We start from the raw sequence: 25,390 nt of genomic DNA, 5'->3' as shown, positions 1-25,390 counted from the left end.
TCTTCTGTCATGGTATTCAGACCACGCCTATTGCCTCAAACACTCAGTGAAACACTGAATTCAACCTGAAGGTCCATATGCTGTCCCAGTCAATCCAGGCAGTGTCATTTGGGCTCACCCATTGATTAGCATGACTGGGCATGCATATCTTAACCAGAATCACTTTGCCATATGTTCATTAATGAAATGATATTAAGCTTTTGAATGTAAAGAGATTTACCTCTTAATTCACTTATAAAATTATGCTGAATTCTGTGTGGGAGGACACAAAGAAAAAATCTATGATTAATTTCCTTTTTATCACATTGAAAGGGGGATTCACATGCTAAATAAATTATTAAATTATTTTATCCCCTCATGCAAAGCCTTTAGAGAATTGTAACTGAGAAGTATGAATTTCTCATATATCATTGGTCAGTATATGAAACTGCCTTATATAGAATATAGCCATGGGGCGCCTGGGTGGCTCAGTCGTTAAGCATCTGCCTTCGGCTTAGGTCATGGTCCCAGGGTCCTAGGATCGAGCCCCACATTGGGCTCCCTGGTCAGCTCAGCAGGGAGCCTGCTTCTCTCCCCCCTCTGCCCCTCCTCCTGCTTATGTTCTCCCTAGCTCTCTCTGTCTCTCAAAATAATAAATAAAATCCTTAAAAAAAGAACATAGCCACAATTTTTACATATTGCCACTGATTATATTATCTCTGTTACTCTTTATCAACTAGACAGTGAAAACATTTTCTTCAAAATTAAGAACTAGAATAAATTTGTTTTTCTTAATTTAATAGCATATTTTTTAACTAAATGATGATAGCCAAAATGCTGAACCTTGTAACTTTTTTTTTTCCATAATAGAAAAGTTGTAATTTGTGCTTACATCCATACTAATAAACCATGCCTGCTAATACTGATTTAATCGGAACTGGATCAAACCCTAAACCCAAATTCTAGTTTGCATGATACAGAAGGATAGAAAAACAAGAACAACAAATCCATAAAGAAATAACTCCACAAACCCAAAATGTGTCATATTAAATCAAGACAATTGACCCAGATGCTCACAGATCATGAAGGAAAAAATAAAAGTGGCTTTAGTTGACAAAGACAACAACCATGTGATCCTAGTTTAAAACAAAGCAAAAACAAGCGAAAAAGCTCGTCACAACTGGAACGAGTGGGCAAGTGGGAAGATTTTCATAAGATTAGACTATCACATAGATACTGGACATTTCTAGTGACTTAGTGCTGATTCTCCGAGCCGGGATGATGCAATTTTGGTTCTGCGGCACAGCTGTGCTTAGGTAAAGCGGACCAAAGTTCTCACGAGTAAAGTGTCATTACCTTCTGACGTTTTCTAACTTATTCCAACTGGTTCAGCAAATCCATGCATTTGTGAGTACATGTACAGCCATGTGGGTGTGTGATTTTCTGGAGAGAAATCAAACAAAACCACAAATGTTAAACCATGAACTCTAGGACAGGACTGAAGGACTGGAATCATGTCTAAAGGAATGACAAGCACTTTTTACCAGCAAGATTCTATCTCTTTATAACATTAGAATTACAGCCAGTCTAGCAATGTGACATATCATTGAAGGATGGGGCACAGTTGTGACTGATTCTAAATATTTGGAGGGCACAAAGCAGACCAGGCCAGCTCTCTGCTAAGCCCTGTGCCCCGGAGTCTCTGCTTCCTCAGCATCACACCTGTGACTGGACCACCACGTAACCTTAAGCCCACGCTTAGATTGTGCAGAGTCCTCTTTAATGAAATGCAGTGTCTCTGTGTCTCAGACGCCCTCCCTGCTGCTGACCCTGCCAGGTCCTGACCGACGGGGGCATGACCCAGGAAAGGAGTGACACTGATCACAGGTCAGGTGGTCGGTCGAGGCGGAAGACCAAAACGATGGAAGCCCTGCAGAGACGAGCGCTCACTCTCTGCTAAGCCTGAGTGCTACCACCGGGGGCAGCAGAGGAAGGGCACATGAGGACACGATGAGTTGGAGTCCTGGTGGCTAGGGCACAGTCAGAGGAACAAAAGTTCCTTCTTCTTAATATGGTCCCATAGAGGAATTCAGGGTTGACGTCCCCTGTGGGGGAATTGGGCAGTAAAGTTAAGAAGTTCAACTCGGCACGTAGGCTCTCAGCCGGAAGCACCCAAGACTCATCCACCAGAGAATGATTGAAACTGCTGTGGTTTTCAGGAGTCTCTGGGGAGCTCTGTCACTGTGCAGGGACACTGATGCTGAAGAAGCTCTGGAGAGCCCCCGTGCACACGCGTCCGCCCACTCTTCCAGCTGCCACTGCCAGCAGAGGTCCCGGGCAGAGCCTTCTCCACCCCCTGGCGGACCTCAGGGCAGTGCATCCCACTGCAAGCGCATGCCAGCAAGCACGGGTCCCACGCTGCCAAAGAGCCCTTAGAAGGGGCAAGGATGATGCTCAACTGAAGACGGATGATCCCATTTTGCCATTTTGTCCCATCAGCATCCATACACCCACTTTGTCCCTATTTGATGTCCAAGTAAAACAGTAAGAACACATAAATATTGTAGGTACAATTGAAGACATGCTCACCCCCTTTCCAGAAGAGAAGACACACATGCTAAGTACTGTTTCCATCTCCAAAGGGTTTCCATTCTTGTTTTTCTCAGTTTCCCTTTGAAATATACGGTAAGGATTTAACTAACATAAGATAAAGTGAGGTGCAATGGGGGGAAAGCAGTTAGTACAAGCACTGATATACATAGAAATACAAATGTGCAAGGATTTCCCCTGGGATCATTGACCTATTGATTAATTGATTGATTTTTTTTAAAGATTTTATTTATTTATTTGACAGAGAGAGAGGGAACACAAGCAGGGGTAGTGGGAGAGGGAGAAGCAGACTTCCCACTGAACAGGGAACCCGATGTGGGGCTCGATCCCAGGACCCTGGGATCATGACCTGAGCCAAAGGCAGACACTTAACCGACAGAGCACCCCAGGTGCCCTGACTGATTGACTGATTTGTATTTTTCTAAGGGGCATTCTCCAAACCCCTGCCAAGGAAGGTATATTCCTACATTATTTGAGCACGGTGGGCAGACAAATTTTTGCTTATTTCCCCTTTTTTTATGCACACTTTTTCCTCACCATGGATCACTGACAAGCCTAGAGCCTGACTACTCAATTGCTCTCTGGAATAAGCCCGTAAGACTGGAAGAGCAGCATGAGATCAGTAGATGGGTGGACGAGGTGGGCATTCAAACAGTCTCAAGACTTCGGAATGTCCTCTCTTTCCTCTGTGCCCCCACGCATGTCCTGTTGCCATCATACGATTCTGAGGAACGTTCACAGGCATGTCCCCAGTTCCTGTCCAGTGATACCCAACTCCCTTGGTTCTTAAGGAGCTTAGACATTTGTATTCCTTCCCTGTAGTTTAATTGAGTTGCATGAAGAAGAGAGAATAAACTGGGCAATCAGTCTGTAAACAACTAAACACCCCCAGGTATTCGAGGGAAACCATCCCCATGAGAGAGAACAATGTGAGACAAACACTAAATGGGAAGGAAGCCATAGCATTGTACAAACACTGAGGTCACTCAGGAACAAAACAAAATTAATATTCAATAACAAGAAAAATACACTGTTCACAAAACAGAAAACGCCAGTCTGAGGAAAAAGGCGAAACTTAAAATAGAGCATTAAAAAAAATATCAAGGAAATCTGTCAGAAAGGGGAATGAAAAGATAGTGAAATAGAACAGGGAAAAATAGCTAAGAACACCATGAATGTGGGCCAAACTGTCTAAAATAAACAAAGAGGGCATTTGGAAAGAAACTACAAAGGCAGTCATGGAAAGAAGCGCTGAGTGTTGTATGTAAGTGATGAGTCACTGAATTCTACTCCAGAAGCCAACATTGCACCGTATGTTAACTAACAAAATCTATATTAAAAAAATAAAACAAAATAAATTATCAAAAAACAAGAAGATAGGTCACGAGGAGTCACCAGATCTGAGGATGTACAAAGCCGAGCAGAGTGAGGGAGCAGACGCAAACCAAGGTGGACTGTCACAGCGTCCAGGAACCTCAGAAGTTGAGAGAAAATACCAGGAGGTCCAGAAAAAAATAGGTCCCATACAAAATAACAAATGAGAGGAGTCAAAAGTCTTAGAGGCACCAATGGGTATCAGATTTTGCACAAATTAAGAAAGCAGATCTCAAATAACTTAGTTTCAGTATCCTACACTCTTAGAAATTATGGAAAATAGGGGCGCCTGGGTGGCTCAGTCGTTAAGCGTCTGCCTTTGGCTCAGGTCATAATCCCAGGATCCTGGGATCGAGTCCCACATCTGGCTCCCTGCTCGGCAGGAGGCCTGATTCTCCCTCTCCCACTCCCCCTGCTCATGTTCCTGCTCTCGCAATCTCTCTCTCTCTGTGTCAAATAAATAAATAAAATCTTTAAAAAAAAAAGAAATTATGGAAAATAAAAAGTTATTGGGGGCAACTGGGTGGCTCAGTGGGTAAGCGTCCGACTCTTGGTTCTGGCTCAAGTCATGGTCTCAGGGCCCTGGGATCCTGCTGCACATTGGGCTCCGTGCTCAGCCCAGAGTCTGCTTCTCCCTCTCCCACTCATGCTCTCTTTCTGGGGTAAATAAATAAAATCTTAAAAAAAAAAAAGAAAAAGAAAAGAGTTATTTATGTGAGTTACATACATTTATATTTATTAGAAATAAAACTGATATATTTAATGCTATTTATTAATTCATTTACTTATTCTAATGCATGTTTATGTACATAATGTATTTTTTTAAAGATTTTATTTATTTATTTGAGAGAGAGAGAATGAGAGACAGATAGCAAGAGAGGGAAGAGGGTCAGAGGGAGAAGCAGACTCTCTGCCGAGCAGGGAGCCCGATGCGGGACTCGATCCCGGGACTCCAGGATCATGACCTGAGCCGAAGGCAGTCGCTTAACCAACTGAGCCACCCAGGCGCCCATAATGTATTTTTTAAAATAATTTTATTTTTTAAAAGGACAGTGAGAAGAGTTGCATTGCCTTGAACTTTTTGCAAATCTATTGAATGCCAAGTTTCCTATTAGATAGCTGAATCCTCTTACTCCTTCTTGATTTAATCCCTGGTGAGGAGTTGTTTGGGTTTGAATATGTGAAGAAAATCTTGGTCTCACAGAAATAAGTGGTGGGATAAAAAGAGAAATATTTTAATAACTTTTTGTGTAATTGTGGATATTCTTCTACTATATTACTGAAACTAGGCAAGTCCTAGTTTCTTGTAGTGTGGGATCAAAACAAAAAAAAATATATGTTTTTATGTTCTTTGACATTGAAGTCCACTGGTCTATTTTGCACCTTGAATGGATAGATCTTTTGCCCATTTGTGATGCTGTCACACCCCTCATTGGTCACTTGGAAAGCATTAGTTCACTGAATTTTACAGATCGTTTGAATCTTAACAGAGTTCATTTTAAAATATTAAAAATCTGTCTTTATTAATAACATCATCAATCTCATCAGAAAAGTCTTTAAGTATTGAGAAGCTGTCAAGCTCATGCTTAAAAACCCAAATTTTCTCCTTAGCAACAAATACTGTCAGTCATCTTCCTTGAAGTGTCAGGCTCACTTGATTTGTTTTCAAGGAAAGGTCTACAAAATGTCTACCAAAGTCTGAAAAATTATAGTTCATCTGTCAGCTGTTGTTTCAATTAAACATGGTGTACATGAGGAACCCAGAGTGTTGGGCTTCCAACCCAATCACAGAAGGACTTTTCTTTGAGATGTTTGCCATGCTTCAGTGTGCATTACAAATGCATCATGGGACTTGCCATGTCATCGTGCAGGGTCCTAAAAAGCCAGGGCCTCCTGGGTGCACTAACTCAGAACAGTGTAGGCTGGGATGTCTGGAAAATATCTGCCCCCTGCCTCGGAAGGCAGTGCCATGGAACCAAAGGGACTATTGTCCAGCATCATTCTGGGATTTCTCGTTAGAGATTACTGTTCAAGAGCATCCAGCATGCAATTTTTAACAAAGATCTTAATATATCTGTAGTCTATTTCTAGACAGTATTAAAATATTTTTTGAGAACTCAGTGTACAAATCCATGAGTTTAATTTTTAAGACTTAAAAGGTCTTACTGTTTGGACTATTTCACTCTTGGGGATGCATGTTTGCCCTGGGAGGAATTTGAGTTCTCAAAGACATGATCTAATATAGTAACTTCAAAATAAAGATTGAATATTTAAGGTAATTTACTCAAATAATTCCATGGCCTTGATTATTGTAAAAGGAGCTTTATCAGTTTAATAACATATGAATCAATTAAATATTAACTTTAAATGACAAAAAAATGTTAGATTAATAAACAGAACAGTAAGATTTATAAATTTAATTTAAACACTTAAATGGAGCTATGGTTATAGAGTTTTCATTCCCATACATTATACATTACTATAAAACCCAAATAACTAATTATTCCTTTCTAATCTCCCCTTAGACCTAAACACACACACACACACACACACACACACACACACACACACAAATCTCCCAATTTAGAATCAGAACACTTGAAAGAACAGAATAATTGGGTAGACACTTTATTTTTTTAAGTTTTTATTTACTCATTTATTTGAGAGAGAGAGGGAACATGAGCAGGGGGAAGGGGCAGAGGGAGAAGGAGAAGCAGACTCCCCACTGAGCAGGGAAGCCCAACATAGGGCTTGATTCCAAGACCCTGAGACCATGACCTGAGCTAAAGGCAGACACCTAACCAACTGAGCCACCCGGACACCCTTGGGTGGAGACTTTAAATAATTAAAAATTTAAGAAATAATATAAAAGAAACAGAAAATATAAAAAAAATAAAAAATATTTTAAAATAGTAAAATAATGTAATGTTTAGAATAAGCAACACGGACAATGAGTAATACCACTGGGGAGTCAATAACCAGTATTTTGCTTAAGGAAGAGAAAATTAATAAAGGGGAAGACAGAATTAAGGAAATCACCAGTACAGCGTGAAGAGATTATAATGGGCAGTAGGGATGACAGAGCAGGGGAATAAGGGAGAATCACATGAAAAAGTGCAACTCAGATCTAAAACGAAGGAAACAGAACAGAAAAAGGCAACATTTAAAAAGTCATGGAGAAATATTTTTGCAGAATTCATGATGGACAATAAGCACAATCTGTCACAAACACAGTAGATCAAATGAAATCCACACCCAGGCATGACTCACTGGAACAGTAGAACTCCATACACAAGGGAATCCTAAATATGTCCAAATAAAAAAGAGAGCTCATCTGTAAAGGATCAATAGTTGAGAATTATAGTCTGAAAGCAACTATATCATTCAGAAAAAAAAAATAATAAACCCAATTCATATATAAAGACATAGATAAATAAAGAAGAAAAGTTGAAGCAGAAAAATCAAAGAATCAATAAAACTCAAATCTGATTTTTAAAAGAACTTAAATAAATAATGTCTGCCAAAATATATCAAGAAAATAGGAAAGGCAAAAATAAGCCAACATTAGGTCTGAAACTTATGACATAACAAATAATACAAACAATATGTAAAAATTATGGCACCACAAAATATGTTATGCTGACAAATTTGAAAACTTAGATAAATATACAATTCCTGTAAAAATATCAATTATGAAAATTAAGTCAAGGAAGCTCAGAATACCTGAATAGACCTGGAACCATTAATTAATCAAACCATTAGTAAGTTTCTCTTTTCTTCCTTTCCACAACAGAAAAGAGATACAGACTGTTTTACAAATGGGATTACAAAGTATCAGAGAATATATTATCTCTGCACTATATACTCTGTCAGAGAGCAAAATATGAAGCAGGGCTCCATAACACATTCATAAGGTTAATATAATCTAGAATATACGGGGGAAATATTGAAAAGAAAATATTCTAGAACAATCTCACTTGTCATGATAGATGAAAAGATAGTAAATGAAAGAGTTGCAAAGCAAATTCCTCAGTTTATAAAAACCATACATTGTTTTAAATCATACCATATACATTGAAAAGAATTAGTGGAATTTATTGAATGAAGATTAAGAAAATATAATGTCTCAATTGTCTCAGAAAAATTATTTCATAAATTTCAGCCCACTCTCAATCCTCATAAAGAATTATATGATGACTCAAATTTGGAATAAAAAGCATTTTCCTTACATTATAAGATATTTCTTTTATAAAACTATATTATAAACCCATATTTAGTCACAAGATGTTAAATGCATTCCCCTTGATGTCAGGAAAAATGAAAGGACGCCAGTTATAACTGGTCCTGTTCTGCTTTGTGCTGGAGATCCCAGCCAAGCAGAAAGTCAGGAAATAATTTATGAGAAATATAAAGAAAGAAACACAGCTGTCTAAATATCAGACTATGCATATAGCACACACATATTAGTGTATATACACATGCATTATGGTATATATTACATATATGATATTCTATTATATAATATGCTCTATTATAAATATTAAAAGTATTGCAGTACAATAATAATGGTTGTAAAATGTGATTTTAAAAAAGCAAGATCTCATTTATAATAGAAATCAAAACTATTGAGTTACCTAGGAAAATGGCCAACAAAGCATATTAACAAAAGACATTAAAGATAGATCAAAAACTAATGATGTAATGTATGGTGATTAACATAACATAATAATAATAAAAAAAAGGCCCAAATAAAATGAGAATCCTGTCATGCTCATGTACAGGAAGAAAAGCTGTTAATTCTTCCCTAATTAGTCTACAAATGCAATACATTTCTAATCTATACATTTTATGCAATTCAATAAAATTACATGGAAATTGACAAGTTGATCATTACAGTCCTGTAGAAAAATGAAGCAACAAAGTCGGCCAGGAGAAATGAAGAAGCATTTCCATCTAATCAGAATTAAAGGGTAAATTGTAGTATTTCAGAGCATACATGTCTGTGTATTCAAGAGCATACATGTGTGTGGATACAGAAATAGAGTATGACAAAGTAGAGATGCTCAACAGTCCATGTATATGTGAACATTTTGTGTGAAAGATGGAATAAAAATGAGTGAGAAAAGCAGAATATTTTTAAAAAACAACTTTTCACATGTGAAAAAATATAAAATTAATTTAAGTCCCAGATGAATTAATGATACAATTAAAATGCAAAGGTACAAATTTTCAGAAGATGACAAAAAAAATATCCATCCCACATCAGTGTAGGGTGGTACTTCTTAAATAGATCTTAAAAAACCAACATCATCCTCGCAAGTCATTGTTCATTTTGACTACGTTAACAAAACATTGTTGTTACAAAAGACTCCATTAATGGTAATGATAACATTTATATAGTGCTTATTACGTGTCTCTCCTTGTGCTCCTCACTGTGCATATATTAACCCCCTTAATCCTCAAGATATCAATTAGGTAGATAATATTGATGTCATACATTTTCCAACGACGACTTGAGCCATAGCATAATTATGTAACTTCTCCAAGATCAAATAGTTAATAACATCAGAAGTGTACCAAAGACTTGGAACAGTTATTTAGAGGGTAGGGGGGTGGGGGGATGATGGTGATGGGTATTAAGGAGGGCACATACTGAATGGAGCACTGGGTGTTATACACAAACAATGAATCATGGAACACTACATCTAAAACTAATGATGTACTGCATGGTGACTAACATAACATAATAAAATTAAATTAAATAAATAAATAAACGAACAAAGAACAAACAGCACAACAGGCAAACCAAGAGAATAGTTTCCATAATATATTAAAATCCCACCAAATTAATAAGAAACATTTAAAAACTTAAACACTAGAGAAATAAGGAGAAATATGCTTTTATTATCATATGGTGGATATAAACATGCATCGGAAACAGAGGATGTGAGGTGTCATCAGGAAAAGACTAGAAAGCTCCATTTGAAGAAGAGCAGAAGGAGGGAGGGCGGCATACTTGTAGTCAAGGTAGCCAGGCTTCCTCCAGGGACACACAAGTACTAGTAATGTACTTGGAACCCGCTGATGATCTGGCTGGTTTCAGAAGCTCAACTCGGTGTTCTCACGGAGATTTTTATACTCTCCTGCTCATCAGCCTCTCCCCAGACGCTTTGGAGACCTTGGCTACATGTCTACTGGCTCATGGACCTAAGCAATTGGAAAAACAAAAGAGAAGAAACCACTGCACTGTGTTCCTACATGTTTCCCAAAGAATGCATGAACGATAAATTGCCTCTGCATCACCCCCCAGCACAACCAGAGTCTAGGTCTGCTCCAGTCCCTTCCTGCACACAAGAGCAGGTAATTCACACAAGAATAACCTCGAGTCTCCAATAAACATAGAAACATGCTCAACTCTGTCCTAAAAAGGAACTGTAAATTGTAACTACAATGAGATGTCATTGATAAAAAATTAAAAAGTCCGACGAGGGCTTATGGGAAATCTGCGCTTCTGCTGAGAGTACGTAGGGACCTGACCACTTGGGAAAACACCTGGGCACTGCCTACTCCATGTGAAGATGTTCACACCTAAGCATGCAGCTTATTCTAAATACATATTCTATGTCAGACAGAGAAAGACAAGCACTGTATGGTCTCACCTATGGAATCCAAACAGGCCAATCTCATAGAAACAGAGAAGAATTGTGGTTGCCAGGGGCTGGCAGGTGGCGGAAATGGGGAGATGTTGGTCAAAGAATACAAACTTCTCATTATAGGATGAATATGTCCTGGGGATCTAATGCATAACATTGGGATTATAGATAATACTATACTATAGGGTTGAATGTTGCTGGGAGACTAGATCTTAGAGGTTCTCACCACAAAAATGAAATGATAGTTATGTGATATGATGTGTTAGCTGACACTATTAGCAGTTGGAAGTGCAGCAGGTTAACTGGTCCTACACCATTGACTTATGCAATATTATATGTCGATTATATCTCAGTAAATCTGAAAAAAATATTGAATATATATATTATAGACTACAGAAGTATGCCCACAAGGTCACATAAGAATACTTATAAGAATACTTACAGCAGCATTGTTTGTAACCCAACATAAGATCTTGTGACTTTCATTTGGATAAGGATGTTTTAGATATGACACCAGAAGCCCAGTCCATAAAACAAAAAATTAAAAAACAGCAAACTGTACTTCATAAAGATTAAAAACTTCTGTTCTTCAAAAGATGTTTTTAAAGAGAATGAAAACACAATGGTAGGCTGAGTAAAATGCTTGCAAATACTATATCAGTAAGAATTTCTACCAAGGACATAAACCCAGAAATGCAATAATAGGAAAACAAAAAGTTCAGTTTAAAAGTGAGCAAATGAAAAAATAAAATAAAAACAAAATAAAATAAAAATGAGCAAATGATGTGAGCAAACACATCACCAAAGAAAACATACTGACGGCAAATAAGCACATTAAAAATACTCAACATCATGTGTCATTAGGCAAATGCAAAATGAAACTATAGTGAGGTACCACCATACCCCTGGTAGAATGATTAACATGAGAAGAAGGAAGGAAGGAAGGAAGGAAGGAAGGAAGGAAGGAAGGAAGGAAGGAAGGAAGGAAGGAAGGAAGGAAGGAAGGAAGGAAGGAGGGAGGGAAAGAGGGAAGGAAGGAAGGAAGGAAGGAGGGAGGGAAAGAGGGAAAGAGGGAAAGGAAAGAAAGAAAGAAAGAAAGAAAGAAAGAAAGAAAGAAAGAAAGAAAGAAAGAAAGAAAGAAAGAAAGAAAGGAAGGAAGGAAGGAAGGAAGGAAGGAAGGAAGGAAGGAAGGGAGGAAGGAAGGGAGGAAGGAAGAAAGGAAGAAAGGAAGAAAGAAAGGAAGAAAGAAAAAGGAAAGAAAGAAAGAGAAAGAAAAGAAAAAGACTAACCTTAAAAATTTACAAAGTGTTAGAGAGGATTTGGAGGAAGTCAAACATTCAAGACTGCTAGTAGGAATGTAAAATATTACAATAACTTTGGAAAAGAGTTTGGGCTTCTACAAATGTTAAACCTGCTTCTCCCATCTGATCTAGCCATCCTGTTCCTAGATATTTGCCCTGCAGAAATGAAGGCATATGTCCACAAAATACCCCGCATGTATGTTTGTAACAGCTTTATTGGTATTAGCCAACAACTAAAACAACTCAAATGTTCATCAAAATGTGATGGACCAACTATGGTACAGCCATACAATGAAATACCACTCAGCAATACGAAGAATGAACTATTTACATGTGGTACCGCATGGAAGGCTATCAAGAGAAGTACTCTGAGTAGAAGGAGGCAGAAAAAAGTACATATGGTATGATTCATCTTTCTGTAAAATGCAAACTCATTTCTAGCAATAGCAAGTAGATCAGTGGTTGTCTAAGGAAGAGAGAGGGGGTGGGGGAAGTTTATGAGAAAACTTGGGGATGAATGATACGTTCATTATCTTGGCTGTGGGGATGGTTTCCGGGGGAAGAATTTATATAAAAGCTTTGAACACTTTATATATGCACAGTCAACTGTATGTTAAATATACCTCAACAGAGCTGATTTTCAAAAACATCCTATTAAGACTATCACATCAGTGAGCTCTGATGCATATTATATGGCAGCGGAAATGGGTGGTGAGCTCACTGATGTGATAGAGGGAGAGAGAGAGAGAGAGAGAGAGAACACAGATGTTTCTTTTCATTCTCTCCAGCATGCAAGTCTGCAGGAGGCTACTGAATCAGTAGTTTTGACTTGACTGTGTTCTTTCTTTTCTACTGTAGAAGCCCACCAGTGAGGAGTATGTCCACAGGCCCAGGAAGCACTGCTCCGTGCTTACACTTGATGAGAACGTGGAACCAGATCAAGGGCACTGGCACATTTCATGTGGGCAAGGCGGGGAGTAAGTGCAGATTGCTTATAACCGTGTGTGTGTGTGTGTGTGTTCATTTGGATAACAAAGAGAAAGAGGCTGCTAATAGTCCAGTGGTTTCAATCTCCAAAAGGAACCGAGGCAGCATTTCTCAGAGTGGACATGTGGTTACAAGGCATGTTTACTTCAGAAATATGCACACACACACACAAAAAAAAAACTTCTGTGGGGGGTATTTTTTTTTTTCAGTCATCGGAGTGCCTTTTAAACATCAAATCACCTTTATATGTTTTGCATGTTTCCAATTTGGGAAGCACCTCGGCGCCCCTTTGCTGGGCTCTGGCCGGTGGTCTGCTACGTACTCCATCTTCCTACCTCTGACCTTGTCCCACTTTGCAGCCCAGCTGATTGCCCTTAGCCACAGCTCTGCAGCACCTGGAACTTTCCTGCTCGTCAGTGCCGGCTCCTCCTGCATTAGGGTGCCTCGCTGCTTCACGACAGGGTGGTGAGACCCGAGGAGTCATGTCCTGTTTGCAGTGCAGGGACTGCAGTTAATTGGATGTGTGTATGCTTTCACCTCCCCTGGCCCCAGGTCAAGACTGGCTTGAGAGTTCACGAGGGGGCTGCTTAAACAGTCTGAGTTGCAGTGTCCACATCTTTAAAGTTGTGGGTGTTTAGGGGCACCTGGGTGGCTCAGTTGGTTAAGCGACTGCCTTCAGCTTAGGTCATGATCCTGGAGTCCCAGGATCGAGTCCCACATCGGGCTCCCTGCTCAGCGGGGAGTCTGCTTCTCCCTCTGACCCTCCTCCCTCTCATGCTCTCTGTCTCTCATTCTCTCTCTCTCAAATAAAATAAATAAAATCTTTAAAAAAAAAAGTTGTGGGTGTTTACGCCACAGTATTGCTGCAATGCTTAGGTGGGATCTCGTGTGTACGTGCAAATATTCTGTGCAGGGCTCAGGGAATTTCTGGCTCTCCAGAAGTGTTAGTTGCCGTCTCAATAATCAGCTTTACCATCTGACTGCTAGATCAGAAGGTATTCACTTAGCAGTAATTAAGAGGAAAAGCTGATTTTTATCGGTGGCAATTGTTCAGGAAGAGTTGATTCACACACGGGCAGCTGCCCAGCTCGTTAAGGGCGCAAATGTGGTCTCGTACCGCCACCTACTGGCTGCGCCTGGGAAGCGGAGGCTGGGCTACTGTCTGAAGACCCCATGTCAACCAGATTCACCCCGACCTCTTTCATCCCCTAATAGTGATTGTGAAACGCATGCAGCTTACAGAGAAAATGATTCCTCTAAATGACGTGATGGTTCTGAACATCTCTGGCCAAGTTATATTTACAATGGCAAAACAGGAAAGGGAAGAAAATGGAATGTTCCTTGTGTTTATGTATCAATATCAGATACATTTCAGAAGATAAGGTTTTAATTACACCCCTGAGCAGGGATGAGCTGACAGGTTTTCTTTTTTTTTAAATTCTATTCATCAGTAAAAGTTAAATGTAAAGCAATATGTTTCACGGAAATTGTAAATCACGAGAGTATTGGAGGGTTAGTTTTTCTTCAATTACAACTGCTAAAATAAGCAGTGAAAGAACTGCGTTGGAAATTTTCATTTTATCGTGTTAGTTCCACTTTCTCCATTGAAATATAGGAATATCATGCCACTCAAAGGAAAATTAAGAGAAGAAAAGATACACCAGGAAAAACCCTTCAAAATATTCTCAAACACCTAATAAAACCAAAGAAATTGCTCTTTAATAGGCCATGGAAAATGTTGCAATTATTACCCAGTGAACCACATAAATTCTTTCAAGTTACATTTTAACTGTAGAGTTTCATTTCCATTCCCTAGCAATAGGGAAGGGAAACAATCCAGCTTAATGTTTAAACTGAAGGGGAAAAAATGTTTTCCTTGATTCAGCTGCCACTCATAACGGCACCAGCGAAAGAGTCTGACTTTAACATAACCCGTGTGTGCCTCATCCTGAAATAGGAGTTTGGAAAACCCTCAACCTTCTTTCCGTATTTCCTGTTGAAGAACACAGCAGCTCAGAGGACCTGATATTGCACGCAGGCAGATTATGCGGCCGGGAAGTGAGGATACCCAGGTCCCTAGTCCAGTGGTCTTTCCCCTTCACCAAACTCCTCTCAAACGAATATTAATATTGATGTGCTAGTTTGCATGAGCATATTATAATTTGTGCAAAGTAAAACATACTCTTTACTATAATTTTTGGAGAAAATTAATGCTCTGATGAAATCAAAGGTAAATAAAATATTTGGGGTTATAAAATTTAGTTCTAGGTTTATAGTGGTCTTTCTACTACATCACTCTACAAATGATATTTTTCTAAAATCTTTTAAAATGAATGGACTGTTTGTCTCTGACTGATGGATTTCAAACTCCTGGCACTCAGAGGTTTAGCACAATTGTACACCAAAGGAATTACAGGATACTAGAATAAAGTGCACTGAGACAAATGATTGTTTCTTATTCTCACAATGATAGCAATACCTGTTTATTGAAATATTTTTAGTAGGCAAAAATACTGAAAAGCGTAAAAAAAATAACAAAAGCAATCCATAATTCTGTGAACATATCCAAATGAACCATAATTCCAATTTTGAAGTACTTCCCCCGTCTCTAGATAGATGATGCATAGAAAGATAGGTACATAGATGGATAAACAGGTAGATGATAAATAGATGATAGAGATCTCAGTAGATAGCTTGATCTCCATATCCCCCATATTGCTTTTCTCATAGGAAAATAAAATAAGCTTATGGTGACGGTTCCTGAAAACCTTATTTCAGAGTTTCTCCTCTCTTAACATAGGACCATCGAAAGCAAATAGACAGTTTCCAAACAAAAAGGCGTGAGAGGGGACAGTCCCACACATTTCCCGGTCAGGCACAGACTGGATTTGAAGGGAGTGGGATTCTCAGAGTCTCTTCACTTAAATAATTTCAAGAGCAAGAGAGATCTTTACGGGCCTGGGGTGTGTGTGTGTGTGTGTGCGTGTGTGTGCGTTCACAAGTGTGTGGTAGGGGGTCTCAGACCCAAGGACTCAGGATTTACTAAAGTCTTTAACAAGAGATTCTTTGCATTTTCCTTTTTAGTTTGCATAATATTTTATATAGTACTGATTTTATCTTCGATTTATTCTTTTGTGTAACTATTGATGCTGACTTTTGACTATAATGTCTTTTTTGAGGTTCAGAAATTAAAAGTTGCATAGACAAATCTATCAAAATATTTTCATCTTTTTTTTTTCCCATTGGCTTTTGGATTAGCAAATTCCTCTTAACACCAGTTGCTGTGTATGTTCATACATCTCTCCTTGTGGTTCATTAATAGTTGTATTAAATATACATTACAGCTGAAACTTATTTTTGAGAACTATAAAAAACAAATAATCTAAACTTATTTTTTCTAAATAGCTAACCTGTTTTTTCAATACAAATTTTTCACTGCTAGAAAACCATAAACAAACATAAAAATCAATTTAAAAGTATTAAAATGGTAAAAATATATTTTTTGTTTTGTTCCACTAATTTCTTCTGTTCCATCCACTGTTGTTTCTTATATCAGTTATCTACTATTTGATAACTACTATGCTTTCAAGAGCTCTTGATGGTCATTTGTTTTTTATTTTTAATTTTTTTTAGCATAGTTGGCACACAATGGCACATTAGTCTCAGGCATACACATGGTTGATTGTTATTTTTAAAATGTTGCTTTCTGACCATCTATTTTACTGATGTCTTATATAGTCACATCTAAGTGGACATCAATAAAAAAAGGTTTTGATGGAACTCGTATCTGTATACAAACCTATATAAACCTATATAACATTTTGAAGCATATTTTTTTAATATTTTAAAGCATGTCATGCCTATCTATTTAAACCATACATAGCCTTCAGATAAAATTTGAAATTGTCTTCAGGCAGACTTTATGCAACTTTTGGTTAAATATATTTATGAGTATGTTTTAAATTTATGGGTATTTTCTACTTTCATGGCTATTATAAGTTATGGATTATGACCACTGCTTTATTTGCATAAATTGTAATATCCAGTATTAAAGAATGCTCAATTTTGTCAAATTATTTTGCACAATAGATCATCTGGTTGAATTTTACATTATTTTAAATTTTGCGTGGCCATTTTTTTTTCTTTTTGTAGATTTGAAGAATCTCAAGGTACCTGCATGCACTGACATGCTCTTCTCATCTTTATGGAAAGTTGTGCTTTATTTGCTTTTTTGATTATATATGGTTATCTAAAAAAATTGGAAAAGTGATCAGTGATAAAGAGGACAGTTGACATTCTTAGTTTTTGCTTTCATAGAAAGTAACCGAATTCTGCAGTAAGATGTTGGTACTTTGCATAAATGGAGGTGATTTACAATTTTGAGGAACTGTCCTCTTCTAGCTTCCTAAATGATTTGCATTTGTTTGTTTGCTTGTTTTAATCATGAAGGAATACTGAATATGATCAACTGTCTTCTTGAGCTCTATCGAGATGGTCTCAGGCAAGTGTGGAGTCACACGAGGGGCTTTTTGACTATTGACTCATCTCATGGTTGGTACTGTGTCTGCAGGGTTAGAATGCCCTTCCTTTTTCACTTTTTATACATATGTTTTAATCTCTTGACTTTGCTATATCATTGTTTTAGTTGAGCATTTTAGATCAATATTGTAAATCTATTATCATTTATATTTTACTTCACTTTTTCCTGAAACTGACATCGTTAAATGTATCTCATTACTTCTTTAGGTTTGTCTTCTCCAATAGTAATTCTTTGTACATTTCATTTAATTATTTCTTGTTTAATCATGAAACTAATAAAAACTTTAAGTTTGTCTCTGATACAACAACTATGAGTTTGGTTTTTATGAGACATTTGTGTCTGGAAAAAATTTTGCCTCTGTGTTCTGTATTAGCCACATCTTATAAAGATATTTGGTAGATAGAATTTTTCTTGTTTTAAATGTAATTAATAGATGTTATATACATTTTAGAAAATGGCTAATTCGGGTGATTCCAGCATGTGTTTTACCAAAGAGCCCCAGCAATAAAATTATTTGCATTTGGGGTGTCTGACGCTACATAAGAAAGTTAGTGACTTAATCACTACAATATGCTTGTTTTCTGGGTTCACTGAGCTCGGCTGGATAGTTCTCTGCTCCATGTGATGTTGGCTGGGGTCAGAATCATCAAGAGAACCACTTGGCACTTCCTTGTATGTTTACGCTCCCTCTACCACAATACAGTATCATTTCTTGTTTCTAGAGAAACATTTCACATGAGGACCAGGAAACACGCACGAAGATGTTCATAGGCGCAATATCTGACAGGTACAACCAGTAAGAACACAAGTGCCCAGTTAAGGAGAATGGATAACAGTATGTTCTGACGATGTAAAATCAAATAACAGCATAGTGCCTGAACAACAATTACATGCAAAAATATGTGTGAATCTTAGGAATGTAATTTGAGTGAAAAACAAGTCCCATGGCATAATGTTTAATATATATTTCCATTAAGTCCAAAATGAGGTATAGAGTAATATGTAATAAAACTTTTTTAAAGTAAGGGAGTGACGAACCCACTAATCAGGACAGGGTTGATTTGACTAGTTGGGGAGTTTGAGTGGGTAGATGGGGAACACCTTCAGGGCTGCTATATTATTGGTGATGTTTTACTGGTTGAGTTGAGCAGTGGGCTCATGGTATTATTAAATCAACTGATTACTTAATTAATTTCAGAGAGAGTCATGAATCATGTGCCAAGGAAGACTCTGTGCCACCTTATTGGATACCTGTCAGGTTTCCCCTCATATACTTTCCATCCAGATTTTCACTGTAGCTGGACCTGCAACAGCCAGGTGGACACACTTATCCATCCCACGTCTCTGCCCTTCCTCCGTGGGACTCTGGCCACTCACTCAGCCATCCTAATGCATGAACAACCTGGAAGAGCAAGGAAGTCGACACCTTATAGAGCATCCCTGGACCAAGAGAGGATGGGAGCCAGTGGATGAATGTGGAGCTCCCGATGTCTCCTTTTCACATGGTTCTCAGTACTCACGTTGGAATTGAGGTACTCTTGTCTCTACAGCAGTGGTCAGCTCCCTAACACAACCTCAGTTTAACCTCACTTGCCTCCCTGTCTCTTGCTTCTTGGTGCCCCAGCATACAAGTTCTTTTTCTAGGCTATGCTTCTGGGAGAAAAATAGATAAGCCAGTTAAAGAAAAAATTATTAATCCAATCGTAAACACATGAGGGACCCAATTTTTTCTACATCTTCTCAGTTTATAGTATATATTTTACAGCATATTTGATACACAATAAACTACACATAAAGTACATAGTCTAATGAGTGGTGGCATATGAATACAACAATGAAACTGTAATCACAATGAAGAATATGAACCCCAAAATTTTCATCTTCCTTTACCCTCACCGGAACCACTGATCTCCTCTCTGTTGTTATAGATTAGTTTACATTTTCTACAATTTTTATATTAGTGGATTTGTACGATATATACTTTTGGGGGGCTGTCCTCTTTCACTTTGTATAATTATTTAGAGATTCATCCTGTTGATCTCTATTCTATCTCTTTATCAGTATCACACTGCATTAGTTATTGGAGCTTTATAGTAGATCTTGAAATCAAGTCATACGAGTCATTCAATTCTGTATTTCTTTTTCAAAATTGTTTGGCTTTTCTTTCTTTCTTTTTTTTTTTTAAGATTTTATTTATTTGACAGAGAGAGACACAGCGAGAGAGGGAACACAAGCAGTGGGAGTAGGAGAGGGAGAAGCAGGCTTCCGGCTGAGCAGGGAGCCCGATGCGGGGCTAAATCCCAGGACCCTGGACCTGAGCTGAAGGCAGACGCTCAACAACTGAGCCACCCAGTGCCCCTGTTTGAATTTTCTTATCTTTCATATTCCTATGTAAATTTGAGTATCAGCTTGGTCATTTCAACAAAAGGAAGTCTCCTGGAATTTTGGTTGGGATTTTATTGAACTTATATATGAATTTGGTAAGAGTGGAAATCGTAGTATTACTCAGTACATGAATACAGCGTGTCTCTCCATTTATGTCTTCTCTGATTTATTTCAACACTCTATTTTCACTTTCAACATAAAGATCTTGCACATAATTTCTTTTTTAAATTTTTTATTGTTATGTTAATCACCATACATTACATCATTAGTTTTTCATTGCTTGTGCATAACACCCAGTGCTCCATGCAGAACGTGCTCTCCCCAATACCCACCACCAGGCTAACCCATCCCCCCACCCCCCTCCCCTCTAGAACCCTCAGTTTGTTTTTCAGAGTCCATAGTCTCTCATGGTTCATCTCCCCCTCCGATATCCCCCCCTTCATTCTTCCCCTCCTGCTATCTTCTTCTTCTTTTTTTTTTTTCTTAACATATATTGCATTATTTGTTTCAGAGGTACAGATCTGTGATTCAACAGTCTTGCACAATTCACAGAGATCTTGCACATAATTTCTTAGATTTATATCTATATATTTAAGATTTTTTGTAAATAATGTAAATGTCACTTTTACATTTAAATTTAAATTTAAATTTGACTTTTTAGTACATTGATTGGCATTCTTTGACTTTACTAAACCCTATTATTAATTTCATTAGTTTTTATACTCTTTGGAATTGTCTACATAGATGATCATATCACCTGTGAATAGATACAGGTTACTTACTTATTTTACAATATTTGTACTGTTTTCTCTCTTACCTTACCCTGCTGGCTTGGACCTTAATTAGGATATTGAACAAGAGGGTGAGGATAGACACCATTGTTTTGTTTTGTTTTGTTTTGTTCCAGTCTTAAGGGAAAGCTTCATACTGTAATTTAAATAAAAATTTAGGGCTCCTCAGTGGCTCAGTCAGTTAAGTGTCTGCCTTCGGCTGAGGTCATGAGCCCAGGGTCCTGGGATCGAGCCCCACATCGGGCTCCCTGCATAGTGGGGAGTCTGTTTCTCCCTCTATCCTTCCCACTGCTCATGATCTCTCTCTCACTCTCTCCATCTATCTCAAATAAATAAATGAAATCACAAATAAATAAATATAAGTTTAATTGTAGGTTTTATATGAATGTTTATATCAGTTTAAGGAAATTCCTTTATATTCCCAGTTTTCTAAGAGATTTTAGCATGAAGACTTTAATTTGGTCAGTTTGAAGTTTGTTGTTGTTTTTTGGTTTGGGTTTTTTTTTTTTTGCATTTATTGAGATATTTATATTGTTTGAATTCTTTAGTTTGATGGTATGGTAAACAGCAGTGACTGATTTTCAAATGTTGAACAGGCTGGGTATTCTTAGATTTTTTTTATTATTATTCATTTGAGACACAGAGATACAGAGAGACAGAGAGCATGAGCAGGGGGAGAGGCAGAGTGAGAGGGAGACACAGACTCCCCGCTAAGCCAGGAGCCCAATGCGGGGCTTGATCTCAGGACCCTGGAATCATGACCTGAGCCGAAGGCAGATGCTTAACCATCTGAGCCACCCAGGCATCCCTAGGCTGTGTGTTCTTAAGGTAATAAAGCAATATGTATGTGTTGTATTATCCTTATTAGATATTTCTGGCTTTGATTTGTCAATATTTTGTTGAAGATTTTTGCATCTATGTTCATGAGAGATACTGGTTTGTAGTATTTTTTTTTTTGCAATATCTTTGTCTGGGTTACATATTAGGATGATATTCTCATAAATCATTTAGGAAATGTTCCCTCCTCTTCTCATTTTTTGTGTGAGAGTTTGTGTAGCATTGATAATATTTTTTCATTAAATTGTAGAATTTTCCAGTGAAGCCACCTGGCCCTAGAGTTCTCATGCTGGATGTTTATAAACTGTGAATTCCATTTTTTTAAAAGATCTGTGACTGATATTCATCTATTTCTTTTTTAATTAGCATGGTAATTTATTTATCGAAGATACTCAGTTTATTTAATCTAAGCTGGCCCATTCTTAGGCATAAAGTTTCCTGTAATACTTCTTTGCTAGTATCTCAGTGCCTGTAGGGTCTATGATGGCTTTTCTTCATTCCTGGTCTTGGGAGTTTGTGGCTATTCTCTCATTTCCCTGATCAATCTACCTAGAGAGTTCTCCAAGAAGCAGGCTTTTGCTTCATTGATTTTCTCTATTGCTTTTCTTTTTGCAATTCAACTGAGTTCTCATCTTTATTATTTCTTTGTTTTAGCTGGTTTGGGGTTTAATTTGCACTACTTTGTCTGGTTTCTTAGGGTGGAATAGGCCCGTGGCCAAACTAGAAAAGAGTGAATATTGTCACATGTTTCGAGGTGGCCGACAAAAGATTCTCCTGCCATCCATTTAACCAAGGCTGAGGATTTAATGAGCTCAAGCTTTTAGAAGAATGCTTTACTCAAAGATAGGACTGCATTACCATTTCTCTTATACTTATTTTTACTTTGTCTGTAGAATTTGGGGATTCCCTTCTTTTTATGGTTGAAATAATACAAATCCTTTTACATTCTTGCTTTTTTTTTTTTTTTTTTCCCCAGCTCTCTGATTCCACAATATGTATCTCATGAATTAACAACTTACTTGATGTCTTTCCTGCCCATTGTGGAAGAGATTGTCTGGTCTATATTACTAACTCAGTATATAATTCTGAGTAATTTCTTGTTATCCTTGAAATTATAACATAAACTTCTCCTGCTAACAGCAAAGTATCATATCCACATACATTGGAATTTTAAAACCCTCCTTCATTCGGGTATTTGATAAGGACTTTTCATCTGCAAGTTAGTTCTGTCTTCTAATGGAGAAACTAGAGTGTGTAACTTTATATTTTTAACTTTATTTGAATGTTGTTCATAAAGAAACCAATCTGTCATTTGTGGATCTGCATCCCTACCTTCCAACTGCAAACCTCTCGTTCATCATGGTTTCCCACACTTTACTACCCAACGTATGTGTCAGCATTTCAATATTCTGCAATGTGGATTCTACTCTTCCCTACACCTACTAAATCATTTTAATTCCATCAGCAAATTTAAATCTCTTTTTAGACTCTTACATGTTCTCTGTGATTCTTGCCTTCTCTTGGCTAGGTCGCTTTACTCTTTTTTGTTGTTTCATTTTTTTAATTTTATTTTCTTATGTTCAACACATCATTAGTTGTTTTTTGTTGTTGTTGTTTTTTTTATGTATACAATACATCATTAGTTTTTGATGTAATGTTCCACTATGGGGGGGTGATTTGAGGGAGATTTGTGAATTTAGTTTCGTCTTTCGTTTTCTTTTAACTAAAGCCATACTGATCATTTTTCTCCACGGTTTACGTTTTTTCCCGAACAAAGTCTCAAAGGCCACTAATATGGATGCAATTCTGATTTAAGAACTCCGTAGTCCCTCCACAAAATTATCCTGTGGCAGGTGAGCCCAGAGCTAATCACTGACACTAATCACTTTCTTTATTTTCCTCCATAGTCATATATGCACAAATGCAATACACTCATTGATATGAAGACATTTTTGTGCCATTGTCCATTTCATAAAAACAAGGTTGTATTCTATTTATTTTTCACATTTTATGTCTTACTTTTCATTATACTTTCATTGACTAGTGTACTGCTAGGACACATTACATCTTTACTCTATGATTGTGCACTTATGGAGGCACAAAGACAGAGAGCACTATTACCAAAGGCATTATTCGAGCAAGTTTATCTGGTAAGAGAAGCACAACTCTGATATTTGCATTGGTAGAGATTTCTGAAACAGCAAAGATAACCCCACAACAAGAACAACCATAGAAATATGGTTCATAGAATTTGTGCCACTGGTGTCAAAGAGACTGTGTAACCCCCAAGATAAATTCTGTATGACATGGTTGACCAGACTGAGGAACAAGTGCGAGCCACATGGGTAAGTCCCTCTGGAACAAGCTTATGGTTCCAGTTTGGGAAGGAGACCATCAGCTCCTTCCCTGAGCAAACAGCAGTGAGGCAGAATGAGAATGATGAACCAGAATGAGAACCACAAATTATCCCAGCCTCACAGACAACCGACTACTCAGGGATCATCATGTCCATGTATTGGCATGGTCGTTGTCATCATGATTATGCCTCTTACTTGATGCTAGACCATGCCCAAGGCATCAAGGAAAATGTAATAATGTTGATGTGTCTGTTCACATTACCATGCTTCTCCTTTGCGATGGAATGCCAGGGAATTGGTGTTCCAGGATGGCCATGTTTTGCCAACATCCTCCATAGCTGTTGAATGGCTTACATAGTTTTGTGAGCAATAGAATCAGGTTGAAGTGATGAATATGCTACCGAAACCTAAATTATCTCCAGTCCCAAATCATTTTATGAAGCCTCTTTGAATCTCTTCCTGCCACAGCTAAACAAAACAAACCATGCACAGAGAATCATTTGTGTAGACACATATTCTGGGGGGAAATGCCTTGTTTTGTGTCTGAGAGCAAAGAAAGGAGATGGAGATACCAAACTGGCCCGCCCAACCCCGCCCCTTTCACTTCCTATCTACACAACTAAATTCTTCTTAGTTGCATTTTTGCAAGAAATCATGTTAAGTTTTGGTTTTCCATTCTTTCTTCCCATATCAGAACATATGGTCCATGAGGCTATTCAAAGCAAGCATTTTCTTTTTCATCATTATATCTTCAGTATCTAGAACCTCTTAGACACTTAGCAAATGTTTCTTTTTCTTTTTGGATTCAGCACTATATTCTTTTTTTTTTTTGTAGTTTTTATTTTTATTATGTTATGTTAGTCACCATACAATACATCATTAGTTTTTGATGTAGTGATCCACGATGCATTGTTTTTGTATAACACCCAGTGCTCCATGCAGTACGTGCCCTCCTTAATACCCATCACCGGGCTAACCAATCGCCCCTCCCTCCTCCCCTCTAACACCTTGTTTGTTTCTCAGGTCCATAGTCTCTCATGGCTCATCTCTCCCTCCAATCCCCCCCCCCATTTTTCCCTTCCTTCTCCTAATGTCCTCCATGTTACTCCTTATGTTCCACAAATAAGTGAAACCATATGCAAATGTTTCTTAAATAAATAAATGAGTGACCCAAGAAGTCAGGGCCACTGCTGAATGATGAAGTGAGTTCTAATACCATCGACATCTCTACTAATTCCTGGTAGTAGGTCACAGGACAAATGACGCAATATCACTTCCCTCCAGGTTACGACTGAGAAAAGAATGTTCAGTTCAGTGGACCGACTCCTGCTTTTCATTTATTAAAGAAACTCAAGTGGCATCAAAGACAAATTCTTATATTTTGAAAAGTTCACATACATTAATATCTTACAAACTAAGAAAAGTTCTTTCGCAGGGGAAAATACCAGGTTAGTGAAAAGTCAAGCTACTCGAAGCCTTGATACAGAGCCCAGGGTGTCTAACACAGACTCCTAGATTTGACACTTTGGGGGGGAAAGATGCCTCACACCCTACAGCAGATCTTTGCCTGTTACAT

Source organism: Mirounga angustirostris, unplaced genomic scaffold, assembly GCF_029215605.1.
Source record: "Mirounga angustirostris isolate CCGP_5_RB_7025 unplaced genomic scaffold, mMirAng1.0.hap1 SCAF_7, whole genome shotgun sequence".
In the NCBI taxonomy this organism is placed as follows: Eukaryota; Metazoa; Chordata; class Mammalia; order Carnivora; family Phocidae; genus Mirounga; species Mirounga angustirostris.
Note: the sequence above shows the minus strand (reverse complement) of the source record.